This window comes from Oncorhynchus nerka, linkage group LG14, assembly GCF_034236695.1.
Source record: "Oncorhynchus nerka isolate Pitt River linkage group LG14, Oner_Uvic_2.0, whole genome shotgun sequence".
Lineage (NCBI taxonomy): Eukaryota > Metazoa > Chordata > Actinopteri > Salmoniformes > Salmonidae > Oncorhynchus > Oncorhynchus nerka.
This window is the reverse complement of record NC_088409.1, coordinates 39,257,325-39,274,244: the sequence shown is the minus strand read 5'-3', so window position 1 is coordinate 39,274,244 and position 16,920 is coordinate 39,257,325. Positions and strand designations below refer to the sequence as shown.

The 16,920-nt window shown below is 41.8% G+C and overlaps 1 pseudogene; it reads right to left on the bottom strand.

Moving 5' to 3' along the window:
- LOC115142230 (ribosome biogenesis protein BMS1 homolog) overlaps positions 1–16,920 on the bottom strand; it is a 28,699-nt pseudogene that overhangs the window by 7,648 nt on the left and 4,131 nt on the right.

Sequence of the window (16,920 nt, the reverse complement as noted above, 5' to 3'; positions counted from 1 at the left end):
CATGGGCATACATCATTTGGTGTTATTTGGATTTATGGTTATTGAGAATACGTTTTTCCAAAATGTCCAAGATGAAGGGATATCTATCCCGACAGACCTTATGGGTCCTTGAGGCAAATTTGTTCAACTTGAGGAAAGACAACAACCGTTTCAAGTCTCTAGGTCAAACAGTGTGATGGAGGTCAATCGTGCCATTCTTTTTGACCAAGTTACTCATGGCCTCTAGTTTCTCTGTGCCAAATTAGATGAAAAAAATCAAGTTATTTGACCATGTCAAGGAAAAAAATATAATAAGAAGTCATAGAACAATAGGTTTCACAGCTTTGCTGTGAACCAATAATTAGATATTAATACATTCATAAATCATTACTTACACACAGTTGGTCCAGTGTTAGATTATTTCTGTTATCCTGTTCTACAACAGAATAACAAATGTCTACCACAAAGTAAATATATTGTAGCTGAACTATGGTATGTCAGTAGTGCTATGAGGTGCATCCTACCTTGATGAAGGATGTGTTCTTTTAGATCTTGTATGGGTAGCCAATCAGCTTGAGCTCCAAGTCAAGGACAACTCCTGTAGCTGCGATGCGGAAACTGGTCTGTAAGAGAACAGAAAACTTAAAAAGATCCTACTAGAAGTAACCCATACTGTGTACGGTAGGTTACTCTGGACAAATGCAAATGAGCCATCTTTGGTGTAATACGTATACGTACGTATTGAGCCATCTTTGGTGTAATACGTGTACGTACGTATTGAGCCATCTTTGGTGTAATACGTGTACGTACGTATTGAGCCATCTTTGGTGTAATACGTGTACGTACGTATTGAGCCATCTTTGGTGTAATATGTGTACGTACGTATTGAGCCATCTTTGGTGTAATATGTGTACGTACGTATTGTGCTAATAATGACAAATAAATGAATATGGAAAACAGACTGAACAAGGTTTTCTTGTAGGATTTTGCCTGTGCTTAGCTCTAAGTTAATTGTTTTATCTGGAAATACTCCAGTCCTTAACAATGACAGGCATACAACACAGCATGATTCTGTCACCACCATACTTTTAAATGTGATGAATTGCTTTGCCACATTTTTTTGCAGTATTACTTAAGTGCCTATTTGCAAACAGGATGCATGTTTTGGAGAAAAAAATATATATTCTGTATAGGCTTCCTTTATTTTCACTCGGTCATTTAGTTTAGTAATGTGGAGTAACTACAATGTTGTTGATCCAGCCTCAGTTCTCATATCCCAACCATTACTCTGTTTCAAAATCACCATTGGGCTCATGATGAAATCCCTGAGCAGTTTCCTTCCTCTCCTGCAACTGAGTTAGGAGGACACCTGTATATTTGTAGTGACTGGGTGTATTGATACACCATCCAAATGATAATTAATAACTTCACCAGGCTCAAAGGGATATTTAGCATCTGCTTTTTTTTTTATACACAAATCTACCAAATCGCCATCCTTCATTCCGAGGCATTGAAAAACATCCGTTCTTTGTGGTTCAATCTGTGCTTGAAATTCACTACTTGATTAAGGTACTTTAAAGATAATTGTATGTGTGGGGTATAGAGATTGGGTAGTCATTCAAAAATCATGTTAACCCATGCAATTAATGAGATTTGTTGTTACGCATGTTTTTACTCCTGAACTTATTTAGGCTTGTCATAAAAGGATTTGAATACTTATTGACTCAAAACATTTCAGCTACAAAGATTCCACTTTGACATTATGGGGTATTGTGTGTAGATCAATGACAAATCTAAATTTGATCAATTTTAAATTCAGGCTGTAACAACAAAATGTGGAAAAAGTTCAAGTGTGAATACTTTGAAGGCACTGTACATGTAAACAGGGCTGAAAAGTGACTGGTAGCAAGAATATATAAATACTTATGGTAATATACATGTAAACAAGAGTAATAGTAACCGGTAGCAGGATAAAATAGATAGATAAAAGGTAGTGGCAATCAATGAACAGCAGCGTGAAGCAGTTTAGTCATTTAACAGTCTGATATAGAAGCTTTTTAAGAAGTCTGTTGGTCTGAGCCTTGATTCACCGATACTGTCTGCCGGACGTGAGCACGGAGAACAGTCCATGTCTCGGGTGATTGGAGTCTTTGGCAATTTTTCAGGCCTTTCTCAGACACTGCCAGGCATGCATGTCCTCCCAGTGATGCGCTGGGCCTGCCGCACCACCCACTGTAGGGCCTTCCGGTCAAGGGCGGTGCAGTTGCTATACCAGAGTGATACAACCAGTCAGGATGTTCTCCATGGAGCAGCTGTAAAAGTTAAGAATCTGAGGGGCCCTGCAAAATCATTTCAGCCTCCTGAGGGAGAAGAGGCAATGCCGTTCATTCTCTATGACTGTGCTGGTGTGAGAGGACCAAGTTAAGTCCTCAGTGATGTGAATACTGAGCTCTTGACCCTTTACTTGTCAATGTGGATCTGCACTCACCCCTCCTTCCTGAAGTTCACGATCAGATCCTTGGTCTTGCTGACGTTGAGGTTTATGTCCTGGTCTCACACGGACAAGTCTCTGACCACCTCCCTGTAGGCTGTCTCATCGCCTCGTTGCAGAGGGGGGTGTTCAGTTCCAAGGTCCTGAGCTTGGAGGGCACTATGGTGTTGAACGCTGAGCTGTAGTCAATGAACAATGTCCTCACATAGTGTGCATTCCTTTTTTCTAGGTGGGAAAGAGCCAAATGGAGTGCAATTGACATTGCGTTGTCAGTGGATCTGTTGGGGCACTATGCAAATTGTAACTATGCAAATTGTAATGGGTCCAGGGTGTCTGGGATGATTGAGTTAATGTGTCCTCTGGATTAGTAGGGTCCCTCGAGAAGGGCTCTGTGTTGTTGAAGCCTGTATAAAATGCATTGAGTTTGTCTTGTAGAGAGGCATCGTTGGGCAGATCACGGCTAGGGATTCCTTTGTGGTCCGTAATGCACTGATGTCATACAAGCCAATCACACTCCACATTCCCATATTATAAAACTCATGTAATTTACATTACCAACGTTAATGATCATCATGTTTGATGTAGTTACAAGAATGACAAGGCATCAATACCATGAGTTGTTTGGAACAGAATGAGCCTGTTTGTCGTATTGTGAAGAAAATTTGCAGCAGAACACGCACCCAACTCCATTATACTCACCAAAATGACTGTTTCTTGTGAAAGCCTAACACTGAGATTGTATTTTAGCTAGTCATTTTGACAATAGAATAAGCTTTTAAATGATGCCCAGCAGACTCAGATTGGGATTTATAATGGACCGTTTTTGGATTGCGTAAACAGTAATTGTGTGATGGTTAGGATGCAAGGCTGTGTTCCAAACAAAAACCTACAAGTGTGCTTACTTCACTTCCTCAACAGCACAGCTAGGAGAGCTCAAAAAAGCACCTAATAGTTTAAGGCTCTTTCCTTGAGTAATGAAAGTGCATTGAAATTACATAGGAACTGTGCACACTTTGGAGAGGTGTGTAGACACCAGTTACACCTCGTCATTGTTTTGACTAAACAGTGTATTCAGACCCATTGACTTTTTCCACATTTTGTGACATTACAGCCTTATTATAAAATTGATTAAATAAAACATTTCTCAATCTACACACTAACCCATAATGACAAAGTGAACAGGTAATCAGAAATGTTTGCAAATGTATAAAAAATAAAACAATACCTTAAGTATTCAGACCGTTTGCTATGAGACTCGAAATTGAGTTCAGGTGCATCCTGTTTCCATTGATCATCCTTGAGATGTTTTTCCAACTTGATTGGAGTCAACCTGTGGTAAATTCAATTGATTGGAAATGATTTGGAAAGGCAGACACCTGTCTATATAAGGTCAAATCAAATCAAATTGTATTTGTCACATACACATGGTTAGCAGGTCCCACAGTTGACAGTGCATGTCAGAGCAAAAACCAAGCCATTAGGTCGACGGGAATGGCCCATAGAGCCCAGAGACAGGATTGTGTCCAGGCACAAATCTGGAGAAGAGTACCAACAAATACAGTGGCCTCCATCATTCTTAAACGGAAGAAGTTTGGAACCACCAAGACTCTTCCTAGATCTGGCCGCCTGGTCAAACTGATCAATCGGGGGAGAAGGGCTTTGGTCAGGGAGATGACGGGACCGGTGAACCCGATGGTTACTCTGACAGAGCTCCAGAGTTCCTCAGTGGTGATGGGAGAACCTTCCAGAAGGACAACCATCTCTGCAGCACTCCACCAATCAGGCCACTCCTTAGTAAAAGGCACATGACAGCCGTTTGGACTCTGACCATGAGAATAAAGATTCTCTGGTCTGATGAAACCAACTCTTTGGCCTGAATGCCAAGAGTCACGTCTGGAGGAAACCTGGCACCATCCCCAAGGTGAAGCATGGTGGTGGCAGCATCATGCTGTGGGGATGTTATTCAGTGGCAGGGACTGAAAGACTAGTCAGGAATGAGGAAAATATTAATGGAGCAAAGTACAGAGAGATCCTTGATGAAAACCTGCTCCAGAGCACTCAGGATGTCAGACTGGGGTGAAGATTCACTTTCCAACGGGACAACGACCCTAAGCACACAGCCAAGACAATGCAGGAGTGGTTTGTCTCTGAATATCCTTGAGTGGCCCAGATCGAACATCTATGGAGAAACCTGAAAATAGCTGTGCAGCAACGCTCCACATCCAACCTGACAGTGCTTGAGAGGATCTGCAGAGAAGGGAAAAAACTCCCCAAATACAGGTGTGCCAAGCTTGTAGCGTCATACAGAAGAAGACGTGAGGCTGTAATCGCTGCTAAAGGTGCTTTAACAAACTACTGAGTAAAGGGTCTGAATACTTAAGTAAATGTGTCATTTCATGTATTTTTGTTAAATGTCTAAAAAAGCTTTTTCTTTTGTCATTATGGGGTATTGTGTGTAGATTGATGGGCATTTTACATAGTAATATGTGGAAAAAGTCAAAGGGTCCGAATACTTTTCGAATGCACTGTATGTGGCTGATTGGGTTATTATGTTTCTGAATGTATGCAGTATTTTCAGATTTCATTATCAACAAATGCTGCAAAAAGTACAGTACATGTAACATGCAGAGAGTATTGATGGGTTCTGACTTCTAAACTTGAAAATAGAAATATCCTTAACCGTATCACAAGGAGAGAGGGGAATGTAGAACGTTTACATTCTATCAGGATATGTTATTGTTAGTCATCAGGGATCCTACGGGAGGAGAAGAACCACGGTCTGGTACGACTCAACATGTTAGCCGTGAGTTGGGGAGGAGTGAGGAATTTGGGCGGAGGTCAGGTTAGATGAAGTGAGGAAGAACCTATCACCAATCTTCTGGTTAGCAACAGAGGTGTATTGGTTGTTCATATGTGTAAGGAGGGACTCAGCATAGCAGAAAGGGTTATATACCAGTGAGATGTGAATGTTATTTGTCTTATACAGCTGTATGATCCAGTGGGTGAATAAACTAGGTTTGAGCTTTACTATGTGTCCGTTAATATTTTTTACTCTGTTTATTTAGAACCTAGCAGTATCAACAATGTAATGTTGGGATTCAGTCTTGTGTCAGGTAACTGTTGTCCTCACCTTTGGTCTAATAAATGCCACAATCTCCAACGTGTTCCCTTTCAATTTCTACCATGGTTATGCAATATGCATATTATATTTCTGCTGTAAGAAACATTTCAATTTAAACCTATACATATAGCCCAATTCCCACAAGTGTAAAAGGATTACATGTCATTATTTCCTTCGTGGCCTGCCTCTGTGATTCTTACCTTAGTTCCTGCGACTGACTGCACAGCCAGGAAGCCAGTGCCCTGAGGTGTGATGGGACCTGGGAACACAGCAGAGAAGGACAAGGTTCATATTTTATTCATTATTTGACCTATATTCTAACACGTAAGTTAATTTAGGATCCATGTCATTCTGACCAGGGGGGCATGTCATTTAGTAAGTTTACTGAAATAACTTAATATTTCTGACTTCATAGAGATATGTAGTTCTATAGGCATGGTATAACCAGATCGACACCGTCAACATTTTACAACTTGTCTTCTTTAAGGAACCAGATAATCAAGAGCTATATCTGAATGTGCATCAAATTTAGCTGGTTAATGTAGTGATCCTGCTATGTGATACAGCCCTCTGATGAATAGTTGCAATGGAGGAAAAAGGTGCCACCTGAATCAAATAACTAACAAATACTAAAACTACAGCCGCATTACTGCTCTCACCCCAGAATGGTGGCACCACAGCGCATGTGCCGCGGTGTGTACTTGAGCAGGCGGTGGCGCCCGTTGTGGTCCTCGATGTGGTACAGGGGGATGGTCTGGAAGCGACGCCAGCCCAGGGACAGGATGAGAGGGTCGCGTGTTTTCAGGATCCGGCTGTGCCATCGATGTTTCTTTAACCGCATCTGGGACAAGAGAAAGAACACCTTGAGGCACTTGGAAAAGTTCTATACAAATTACTCATTATCAATTAGTCTCAATATCACTTTCGGTGTTTTGAGGAATTGTTTAATGCCATTTGTTTTGATCTTAATTTATATCGGACAGACACAAATAAAACTTCTTTTTTTTTTAATCAATCATATAAAGCAACAATGGGATGGATGTGTTGCATCATATTGCTTTCTGACAAATTATGAACATAGGCAAGTTCAGTATGCATGACGAAGCATGGTTCTTGGCCCATTACTTAGGCCTAGTCTGTTAAGCAGTTTAGCTGACCCCCAGAAATCTGAGGGGATTTACATTACTATTCAACAAACATAACCTTCCATTACATTTAGTGCTCTCAAAAGGACTGTATCACCCATTGCAGGGTTGGGGTCAATTCCATTTAAATTCAGAAGATAAAATAAAAAGAGTTGGAAACAAGGGATGTGCCCGAAATGCACCCTATTCTAGGGATGAGAATTTTTTTATAAAAAAATAAAAAAATCTTGATTCAAATATCATGACATTTCTTCAGATATCCGAATGGTCAAAATACATGTAAACTTAAAAAATAAAAAAGTAAACATTGTTTCAACTTGGGAACTGGCTTGCTGCATGACTTAGGTGCCGCTTGATTGCAGCAGTGTGATGGGCAGGGGCCGGTGAGTTTTACATGGGAGGGAGAGAGTGGCTATACAGACTGGCGCTAGTTAGATAAACTTGTAGATTGTCATCTATCATACCACCTGGTAGTGCCTGTCTTGACTGAATCAAATCGATGTAAAGAAGCTAGCTAAGATAGTCACCGTGGTTTCAGAAAATATTCATACCCCTTGACTTATCCCCCCAAACAAATTCTGCCTGAATTTAGCCCAGGTGCATCCTTTGATCATACTTGAGATATCACTACAACTTGGAGTCCACCTGTGGCCAATTGAATTGTTTGGACATGATTTAGAAAGAACCACACCTGTCTATATAAAAGGTCCCACAGTTGACAGTGCATGTCAGAGCAGAAGCTATACCATGACGTCCAAGGAACTCTCCGTAGAGCTCCGTGATAAACTCAGAAAAAAAAAAAAACGTCCTCTCACTGTCAACTGCATTTATTTTCAGCAAACTTAACATGTGTAAATATTTGCATGAACTTAACAAGATTCATAAACTGAACAAGTTCCACAGACATGTGACTAACAGAAATGGAATGTGTCCCTGAACAGAGGGGGTCAAAATCAGAATTAACACTCAGTATCTGGTGTGGCGACCAGCTGCATTAAGTACTGCAGTGAATCTCCTCCTCATGGACTGCACCAGATTTGCCAGTTCTTGCTGTGAGATGATACCCTACTCTTCCACCAAAGGCACCTGCAAGTTCCCGGACATTTCTTGGGGGAATGGCCCTAGCCCTCTCATCCAACAGGTCCCAGACATGGTCAATGGGATTGAGATCCGGGCTCTTTGCTGGCCATGGCAGAATATTGACATTCCTGTCTTGCAGGAAATCACGCACTGAACGAGCAGTATGGCTGGTGGCATTGTCATGCTGGAGGGTCATGTCAGGATGAGCCTGCAGGAAGGGTACCTCATGAGGGAGGAGGATGTCTTCCCTGTAACGCACAGCGTTGAGATTGCTGGCAATGACAACAAGCTCAGTCCGATGATGCTGTGACAAGATGAAGGAAAAAGGAAACCGCACACTGCTCTTGGTAGTATCACTGATCTTTAATAAGCTTATGTATCGGCCTCACAGCCTTCGTCAGAGCTTTTGTGAGTTTCTTAAAATTAGCACCCTTATGTAGACCTAGCCCTACCCACATCCATTCCACGCATGGAAAGGGGTTGGAGGCGAAGGAAAAACAAATAAGTTACCAAATATAACAATATGCATTTCATAAATATTCAAATAAAGTGTGTAAATAAGACGTATTAAACACGTCTGTAGAACCACAATTAGGACATAGCAAGTTTTCATTAATCATTGGGTACATCATACGAAAAACAGAGTCATTCAGAGTAATTCACAACATAACATACATAGGCATTTCATCATTAAGTCCTTTAGGAAATAATGTCTGGAGGGTAAAAATCTAAAAACATTCTCTTTAACTCAGAGTATTATTAATCACACCTCCCCTGCCTGATATCTTAACTTTCTCTATGCCACAAAATCTAAAAAAAGGTAGAAATGTCATGCTTTAGGTCATTAAAATGTACTGTGACTGGATAATCCCTGTCGTTTCTCCTGATTGAACTTTTATGTTCACTAATTCTCTGTTTGAGGGAGCGGGAGGTTTTACCGACATAGCAGAGCCCACGTGGACATTTAATAATGTAAATAACATGGGTGGTAGAACACGTAATGATGTCATTTATTTGGAACCGTTTTCCTGTGTGTGGGTGGCAGAAATATTCACACTTCATCATATTGTTACACTGTGCGCATCCTCTGCATTTATAGCTACCATTTGGAAGAGAGCGTAAAAGCTTTTTTACGTGACAATGTGGGGAAAAGTAAAGGGGTCTGAATGCTTTCCGAAGGCACTATATCTGGATAAGGGTATAAAACTTAAATGTGTTTAATGTTTCCAGGAGCACAGCCGCCTCCATCATTGGGAAATTGAAAAAGATATGGAAATACACTGCTTAGAGCTGGCAGTTCGACCAAACTGAACAACCAGGCAAGAAAGACCTTTGTCAGGGTGGTGAACAAGAACCTAATATAAAACTATAATTATTACAATTTATTTTTCATTTTAGTCGACAAATGTGATGAGACGAGAATTCCATGTTAGACTAAAGGACATTTAATTTGACGTGAAGCTCCTTTTCATCTTTTTTGTCCAATCAGAAGGATGCTTGCAGAATATTTTATGCCATCTTCTCATCAGCAGAATTTACATATTTCAGTTGCGCAATCTGACTGAGCTGATATATGCGGCTCTCCCACACAGCTCGTAGGTGGTCTCTTCAGCCACTCGTCAATCTTTTGAACTGATGCGAAGCCAGGACACTTCATTTGTCACTAACGTCAACTATAAACAATGATGTTTACTCTCCCTCTTATTTCCATGTAGCTAGCTAGCTTCTTTACATCGGTGTGATGCAGTAAAGAGGCACTATCAGAAGGGGAGATCTAAAGATGCAACAACTATCAGGGGTTGCTAATATGACTAGGATAATGCTTTTGGCTGCTAAACAATGAAAGAAAGTTGATTTTAAAACCAATACCACAGGAGAGCGAAGTCTTTAAAATAATTACCTCCACATTTCTATAGTGGGTTTGGGGCTCCAGAGTGACGCAGTGGATTAAGGCACTGCATCTCAGTGCTAGAGGCATTACTACAGACACCCTGGTTCGAATCCAGGCTGTATCACAACCGGCCGTGATTGGTAGTCCCATGGGGTGGCGCACAATTGGCCCAGCTTGTCCGGGTTTGGCTGTTGTAGGCCATCATTGTAAATAAGAATTTGTTCTTAACTGACTTGCCTAGTTAATTAAAGGATAAATATTTTTTCTCAATGTTTTGGCGATACGCGACTTTGAAGCAAAGTACTTAATAAAACAAGGTTTCAAACAATTAAGGAACAGAAAAAATTTGGTGACGCTAATGATGGGCCTAACCATCTTCTGGTAGATGGAAAGGTTTTCCCAAAAACCTTCAATTAAATGTTAACTAGCTACAAAGTAGCCTATGCCTACCCGGCAGAATTATATCAATCCAGTGGCCATTTGTTATGCAAACTCCATCTCATGTGCAATACAGAAACACAGCTAACTGAACAGTGCTAGATGCCTGCAGTTGAATTAATTAATTACTACACTCAAAATGTAACATTTCTTAGATTTTTCCCCAGACCTCAAAAGTGGTCTCCTGATATGGTTTAAGCATTGTTGTGGACTTAAAACATTCTGTTTAAAAGAAAGTGTGAGAGCGAGTTTAGGCCTATGTACCCACTTCTCCAGGCACCACTACATCACTGATTTACGGCCAATACTATTCCCACTGTACATAAACGATATTGGTTCCTTAGTCAAAAACTATAAACTACACTTATGCTGGTGACATTGTGCTGTACTCTGCCTCCTCTTTGAACCAGGCTATAGCTGATCTGAAGACTGCTTTAAAATGTCATACAAAAGACACTTGTTGACCACGAACTGGTACTGAATGCAGATAAAACAAAGTATATTCTGTTCTCCGGAGCTCAGCCATATCTGCACGCTGAATGGAGCAAGTCCACTCATAAATACCTTGGCATTTGGATCGATGACAAGTAGTAATTTAAAACATGTAGATGAGCTAACGAAGAAACAGAATTAAGATGGGCTTCTTCTACAGAAACAGATTGTGCCTTTCGCGTGATAGAATAAATAGTTCAGTTGACTTTCCGTCACTGTGATCTGTATCAGGAAGTAGACTGGCCATCATTGGCAACGCAGAGAACATGGCCTTCTCTTAATTTATAAAGCGCAGAAACTACCATACTACATCGCTCCTGACCTACAGAAGTACAAATACCTTACTCGCTCACAGTAATTCTTGAAATCCCTGTTCTCATTACTGATTTAGGTAAAACAGCCTTTCGTTTTTACGTGCCACATACATGGAACACATTTCAGAATACCCTACAATTGGACGCACCATTGCCTTTCAGACATTTCAGGGTATTGGTAAATGACCTTTTTACAGAGGAATGCATGCGTTTTTCAAAATAGATTTTTGTATGTTTCATGCTCCCGTCTTGGATTGTTATAATTGTGTCAGGCATTTGTGTGACTCAGGGCTCCCTTGCAAAAGAAACATCGGTCTCAATGGGACATCCCTGTATTTAGGGTGATATTTCAGACACAGTCAAGGAGTTTGTTCTTGAACTGGAAGTCCAATTCACTCTATTTCAATTTAAATTAAATAGAGCCTGACTCGTTAACCCTTCACTTACCTGCGGGTAGCCTACATTCCCCTCGCTGGCACCTAGAGCTCCGAGGATGATGGGATAGTGGGGGTCAAAGTTGGAGACAAACTCGCAGGGCAGGGAGGGGGATCTCCAGACGGACATACATGCCAGGCCGGAAGCCCTCGTACTGGACCCGTGTCTCGTCATCCACGTCCTCAAACTCAGCTAGGTTCAGCTAGGAAGAGGAAAGGTTTAGAGATTGTGGTGAAATGAAAGGCTCAGTGGGTTAGAACATGGTGCTGTCAACATCAGGGTTGTTGGTTTGAATCCCACACGGGCCACATACTGAATATACTTTGTGTGAGTGCCAAGGTTGACAGTCCTGTAAGTGGATAAAAAAATTTAAAAAGCATGCACAATTTTGTTTTGCGTTTTAAGACCGATTTTCCCTCATTGTGCCTGATGAACATGACCCAATGTCTGATCGGAATACCACGGACAACTTAGGTTTCCTTTTGGGCATAATAAGATGTTACCTTGACCCCACTTCAATAATTTCCAAATGTATCCTTCCTTGTTTCTTAGACGTAAGCACAGATCTGTTGGTTGGGTAGGTGCAAGTAAGTTTACCACCCTGTTCACTCCCCAATCCAATCAATTCAGATCTGTGATTACATGCAGTGGTTGAGTGGTAACACTCCAGCCATGTCACATATGCGAAGCTCCCCACTGGAGACAATACCTTGCATCCAATGTTCCCTCTAAGCTGTGTGCGCGCGCAGCCGTGCAGAAGAAATATGAGAGCACAGAAGCTTGAGGTTGAACGTCACTCAACTTTCTACAGTTTTCCTCTTTAGTTATTAACACTACAACGTTTCACTCTACTGTGGCAATTGTGAACGCATCAACGCAATACTAGCCACTTTCAATGTAATGTACCGAAAACAGAACTAACTGCAAGATTCCGTATGCAAAACTAAATATGCAAGAGATTTTCTTGGAGTAGGATTCTATTGCATTGTCAGGCATGACTCCGCAGTATTCTACACGGACCAGTGCGCCATAACCAATCAGAGCTGCAGTAGGCCTATATGCAAATAGCCATTGCCATATGGATGTGTCATTCACTTTCAACTGTACTGTGTTTAGGCTACAGTATGAGCGGTCTTGAGTAGATGCGCTTGTTTTGAGATCAAAGTGAGAGCTGCATGTTGCCACGTGTTCACAGTTGTTCATATTCTTGGCTACTTAGTGACTTATTAGCCCTGGTATAGCTCATTTATAGTCAACAATGGGGGAGTGGTTGCTTCCAACAAGAGCACAAAATGTGTACATTTCTAGCCATCTTTGAAAAGCAAGTCAGGTACTGAGCTTTTTAATCTCTTAAAGGGGAAGTGTTGGATTTTGAGACGGTCTTGAATAAGTAGCCAATAAGCAGAGTGTAGCATAATTTGTCTGATTCTCTGTAATAATGGTATGGGAATAATAATGAATTTGTGGTTTCTTGCATAAAAGAACATTTTTCAGTCACCTCCTTGGATAAACAGGTTAACTTCAAGCCTGCATGTAAAAAAATATATATATACAGTTGAAGTCGGAAGTTTACATACACTTAGGTTGGAGTCATTAACTTGTTTTCTCCACAAATTTCTTGTTAACAGTTTTGGCAGGTCGGTTAGGACATCTACTTTGTGCATGACACAAGTCTAATGAAATGTAGGCATTGAACACCACATATTGGCTGCTACTGCAGTCTGAATGATAGAACAGCTATTTCCATGCAAAAATGTTATCCATTGTTTTTGTATGGCCTACATTATGATCAAATAGCCACAGTAGGCTACTTGGCCACTGTTAAAACAAACTTAAAGCGAGTACAGCCTGAGTGTGCACAGTAAACGTGCACTGGAAGTTCACAAATTAAAGTTTGCGCTCAGCAGACCTGAAATTTGCTCAGTGACTACATTTTTTTAGGGAACATTGCCTGCATCCACCCTTCCCACTGTTTCTTCCACCTGACTGTAACCCCCACTCATTTCATAACTGTCTAAATGAAGTGTCAAAATACCTACACAAAACATTTTTTTTTTTTTTTTAAATCTGTGATTACATCAAGGACAAAGGAGGCATTTCTGAAGTACTCAAACAGGGCAAGAGACTTCTGTCTCCTGTCATATCAAACGTTTACCTATGACCCCATAACCCCTCACCTCTGCCTGTTTTTGCATCTCCTCCTTGAAGTCGTCAAAGTAGGTGGCGTCTCAGTCGTCGTACTCCGTGTCGAAACGCTCCTTCAGCCGCCGTTTCTTCTCCAAACGCTTGTTCTTCTGGGTCTCGTCGTCCACCATCATCAGCTTCTCCTCCTCTTCATCATCATCATCACTTTCTTCCTTGGCTTGGTCCTTCTGCTTGCCAGCTTTCCCCTTGTGCACTGCCCCTGTCTCCAAGTCCTCAAAGTCGCCATACAGCTCCTCTAAAAGAGAAAAGAGGAGCGAGTTAGCAAGGGGGTGATAATGAACAGTGGACTTCTGATATACAGTACATAGCTCTGATGGATTGGGACTACCCTGTTGGGAATATGAGCCCATATCCGGAGCACATGAAAGTAATTTGAATTGGGGAAGATGAATTTCAACTGCTCTCTGCTTACCCTATTTGATGTGAACACAGGAGTCGACCTTTACAGATTGAATTTAAAATGGGACAGACTGCAGTTATAACGCACTTAAGGATAAGACCAAGAAAGTCATGAAAACAATCCCAACATTATTGAGCAACAACCCCTTACCATCCTCTTTCAGCAATGTAGCAGCATCTTGATCGTCTTCCCATTTCCCCGTCACAAAACAGTCCCGTATCGAGTCCAGCATCTGAGGAAACAATATTTATGTCAATTAGAAAAAATGTAAATTTAATTCATCTCTTGAATTGATGGAAACTAAATTATATTGACCCCAACCCAGTTAAGAATATGAAATGTATGGATGCCTCCATCCATAGCACCTTCTAACGTCTTACTTAATGCCTTTCTTCCAACTGTAGGTCTTTCCACACTTCAAAATGTCCAGTGCCAAATAAGGTGTGCTAGTGCTGGGTTAAAACAAAAATGTGCAACCCTTGGGGTCCCAGAGGAAGATAAACCCTGTAGTAAAACAGATGGGACAAAGGAAAGGGGCGCTACAATATGGTTTTGTAGATTTCTTTTACCTCTTCCAGGTCCCAATTGCGAGCGGCATCGGGGTCAAAACGGGAGCAGTCCACACCATCCGCACGATGCTTCTTGCCCTTCTCGGTGCGGCTGACTCGAAACAGCCCTCCCAGCTCCTCTTCATCCTCCTCCCCATCACGATCATCCTCTGCCACTGAAGGAGACAAGCGTAGTCAGTCAAAAATCAAGGCTAGGCACAAACAGAAGCAAATGGGGCAAAATAGTCCAATAACAAATGCTCATTTTCATTGCTAAACATTTTGCTAGTGTGCATTAATGAATAGACTAGTGCCCAACAAACAAGACCGCCATGACATTAGGATGAAAGGGAAAATGGCAGTAAAATTAACAGCAACAAATTATAATATTGTTACTGAAACCGAGGAGGAGACGTTACCTGTGCCGTACACCAGTTTACGCAGGTTGGGGGCGGCGCGCTGTTGCCGTAGAAACGCCTCCGACGCTTTCTGTTGCAGACCCTCCTTCCACCGCAGTGCCCCTGAGAAACATGAGGTGGGTTAGGGTCAAATTAATTATTGATTCCAACTTAAGTTCTTGTTCCATTTGGCCACTTCCCCTCCCCATCAGTATTCACAAGGCGAAAGCAATATGGCAGACCGAAGCACACATTCTGAATGTTAAATCGACCCTTAGCTCCTAGGCACTCCTGTAAATTTAATACGATTGGATAGGTCATTAGATTATCCTATCACAAGGCAAGAAACCTATCCAGTCCTGTCAGATCTACAGGAGTGCCTAGAGAGCAAGGGCTAGGTTGGTTTTGAATTCAACAGACAACTGTTGGAGTAAGGTGCATCGATCACAATATTGCTTACACCAGTGTGTGCAGGTTTTTGTTCCAGCCTGCCACTAACACACCTGATTCAAGTACTCAACTTGGTATTAAATTCAGAGCAGCATTATTGAACAAAATCTGTGGACCCTGAAGAGGTAGTATAGACAAGGGGGGGGGTCACAATTTAAATACGCTGAATAGACCGAATATTACCTGAACTTTCATAGCACAGCTCTCCTCCCTCCATCTCCTCATCTTCCTCTTCCATTTTGGAGGTGGCATTCGACTTCTTGCTTTCTTTGCCCGAGACATTGGTTTCACAGTCATCTTCTATTGAATCACTCGCATCCTCCTCTGAGCAATGACCCGAGTCTATTGGTTTGAGATCACACTTTTCCACTGCACCGTCTTCTTCATATTCTTCCCCCTCCGAATCACTTTCCTCTCCTTCACTCTCCCGCTCTCCCTTCCCCCCTTCTCCTTCCTCCTCCTCATTCATGTCCAGCTCATCGTCACTGTCTGCAAAGGCAGGTACCTCCACCACTTTCCTTTCCTCCATCTTCTGTCTCTTCACCAGAGGGATGGTCTTTATTCCTTGCTTCTCTTTTGGTTCAGTTTTGTCCTTTGCCTCTTTCTTCAAAACAGTTTCTTCTTCTTCCCCTTTGTTTCCCCCCTCATCCTCTTCTTCAGACTCTCCTTCCTCATCCCCCTCTTCGTCACTGCTACCCTCGCTGTCATCATCGTCATCATCTTCCTCTTCAGTGAAGACAGCCTTCCTCCTCTCTCTCTGTGTCTCATGGTCCCAGACACAGCTCTCCTGGGGTCCTGACGTCAGCCTGTAAGACAAGATGGAGACCAACACAAGTCAGAGGAAAACATTTATATAATTTTCTTTATTCAAGGGTCCACTTTTTATTTCATAAAATAACAAAATGGCAGCCACTTGGTTTGCTATAAAGCTGAGGATTAGGACTAGAGAAATGTAGCGACTCTCAAAATTGAAAGGAGTGACAGATTTTAGGGCTGCGACTCTTGACAATTAGTCTAACCAATTTTAACAATGAGGCAGTGTCTCAAATGATTCCATAGTGACTTTCAAAAGTAGCGCACAATCAATATATGGAATAGGGTATCATTTGAGATTTCCAAGATGTTGTTGCGCGAGCGTCACTCACCCGTTCTCCTCCGCCTCCTCCACTTCCCCGGGGGTCAGGGCAGCCGCCCCTGTGAATAGTGACACTTTGCTGGCGGCCATCTTGGCATCCAGGGTGATGTGTGTACCGATGAGGGATTGGACCAACTCTGTGGTGGGACGGACCTCCTCCTAGTGGACACGGGACAGAAATGTATGATTAAAGGAGCGTGTTACCAAAATTACATTACAAAAATCCTCTGGACATTATCTAGGTTCAGGGGAGAGGGAATTTTCAATGGCCCATGACACTTTTGGTTTAGTACACTCATTACAACAGTCTCAAGCCATTGTATATAACAGGAGTCAATTATATTCAGGAGGACTTCCATATCACATCTATCAACTATCTGACTTTGACCAATAAAAAT